General features: G+C 34.6%; 1 protein-coding gene across 1 annotated transcript in view; it reads right to left on the bottom strand.

Annotated features, from left to right (window-relative positions):
- The window catches only part of LOC137347055 (prominin-1-A-like), a 289,266-nt gene that overhangs the window by 97,483 nt on the left and 189,283 nt on the right, over positions 1 to 2,500 (bottom strand). The window lies entirely within an intron of this gene.

Raw genomic sequence — 2,500 nt, 5'->3', positions numbered from 1 at the left:
ATGAAGATGATGAAGATTTAGATGAAGATGATGAAGATGAAGATGAAGATGAAGATGATGAAGATGAAGATGAAGAAGATGATGATGATGAAGATGATGAAGATGAAGATGAAGATGAAGATGAAGAAGATGAAGAAGATGAAGAAGATGAAGAAGATGAAGAAGATGATGAAGATGAAGAAGATGAAGATGAAGAAGATGAAGATGATGATGAGAAGATGAAGAAGAAGATGATGATGATGAAGGTGAAGATGATGAAGATGAAGATGATGAAGATGAAGATGAAGATGAAGAAGGTGAAGGTGAAGGTGAAGATGAAGCTGAAGATGAAGATGAAGATGATGATGAAGATGATGAAGAAGATGAATATGAAGATGAAGATGAAGATGATGAAGATGAAGATGAAGATGAAGAAGATGATGAAGATGAAGATGATGATGAAGAAGATGAAGATGATGATGATGAAGAAGATGAAGATGATGATGAAGAAGATGAAGATGAAGATGAAGATGAAGATGAAGATGAAGATGAAGATGATGAAGATGAAGATGAGATGAAGATGAAGAAGATGAGATGAAGATGAGATGATGATGATGATGAAGAAGATGAAGGTGAAGATGATGATGAAGATGATGAAGAAGATGAAGATGAAGAAGGTGAAGGTGAAGATGAAGATGAAGATGAGAAGATGAAGATGAAGATGAAGAAGAAGAAGATGAAGATGATGAAGAAGATGAAGATGAAGATGATGAAGATGAAGATGAAGAAGATGATGATGATGAAGAAGATGATGATGAAGAAGATGATGATGAAGAAGATGAAGATGAAGATGAAGATGATGAAGATGAAGATGAAGCTGAAGAAGAAGATGAAGATGAGGAAGAAGATGAAGATGAAGATGAAGATGAAAATGATGAAGATGAAGATGAAGATGAAGATGCAGATGAAGATGAAGATGATGAAGATGAAGATGATGAAGAAGATGAAGATGAAGATGAAGAAGATGAAGATGACGATGAAGATGAAGAAGATGAAGATGATGAAGATGAAGAAGAAGATGATGATGAAGATGATGATGAAGAGATGAAGATGAAGAAGATGAAGGTGAAGAAGATGAAGATGAAGAAGATGAAGATGAAGATGAAGATGAAGATGAAGATGAAGAAGATGAAGATGAAGATGATGAAGATGATGAAGAAGATGAAGATGATGAAGAAGATGATGATGATGAAGAAGATGATGATGATGAAGAAGAAGAAGAAGAAGAGATGAAGATGATGAAGATGAAGATGAAGGAGATGAAGATGAAGAAGATGAAGATGATGAAGAAGTTGAAGAAGATGATGAAGATGATGAAAATGAGAAGATGAAGATGATGAAGAAGATGATGATGAGAAGATGAGATGAAGAAGATAAAGATGAAGATGATGAAGATGATGAAGATGAGATGAAGATGATGATGAAGATGAAGATGAAGATGAGATGAAGATGAAGAAGAAGAGAGAAGAAGATGATGATGATGATGAAGAAGAAGATGAAGATGAAGGTGAAGATGATGAGATGAAGATGAAGAAGATGAAGAAGATGAAGATGAAGATGAAGATGAAGAAGATGAAGAAGATGAAGATGAAGATGATGAAGAGATGAAGATGAGATGAAGAAGATGAGAAGATGAAGAAGATGAAGATGAAGATGAAGATGAAGATGAAGAGATGATGATGATGAAGATGATGAAGATGAGATGAAGAAGATGAAGAAGATGAGAAGATGAAGAAGATGAGATGAAGAAGATGAAGATGATGATGATGAAGAAGATGAAGAAGAAGATGAAGATGATGAAGGTGAAGATGATGAAGATGAAGATGAAGATGAAGAAGGTGAAGGTGAAGGTGAGATGAAGATGAAGATGAAGATGAAGATGATGATGAAGATGATGAAGAAGATGAATATAAAGATGAAGATGAAGATGATGATGAAGATGAAGATGAGAAGATGATGATGAAGATGATGATGATGAGATGAAGATGATGATGATGAAGAAGATGAAGATGATGATGAAGAAGATGAAGATGAAGATGAAGATGAAGATGAGGATGAGAAGATGAAGATGAGATGGATGATGATGATGAAGAAGATGAAGGTGAAGATGATGATGAAGATGATGAAGAAGATGAAGATGAAGAAGGTGAGGAAGGTGAAGGTGAAGATGAAGATGAAGATGAAGATGAAGATGAAGATGAAGATGATGGATGAAGATGAAGATGAGAAGAAGTGAAGATGATGATGAAGATGAAGATGAGATGATGAAGATGAGATGAAGAAGATGATGATGATGAAGAAGGATGATGATGAGAGATGATGATGAAGAAGATGATGATGAAGATGAGATGAAGAAGATGAAGATGAAGATAAGATGATGATGAAGATGAAGATGAAGAAGATGAAGATGAAGATGATGAAGATGAAGATGAAGCTGAAGAAGAAGATGAAGATGAGGAAG

This window comes from Heterodontus francisci, chromosome 1 (genome assembly GCF_036365525.1).
Source record: "Heterodontus francisci isolate sHetFra1 chromosome 1, sHetFra1.hap1, whole genome shotgun sequence".
In the NCBI taxonomy this organism is placed as follows: Eukaryota; Metazoa; Chordata; class Chondrichthyes; order Heterodontiformes; family Heterodontidae; genus Heterodontus; species Heterodontus francisci.
This window is presented reverse-complemented; position numbering and strand designations above follow the sequence as displayed.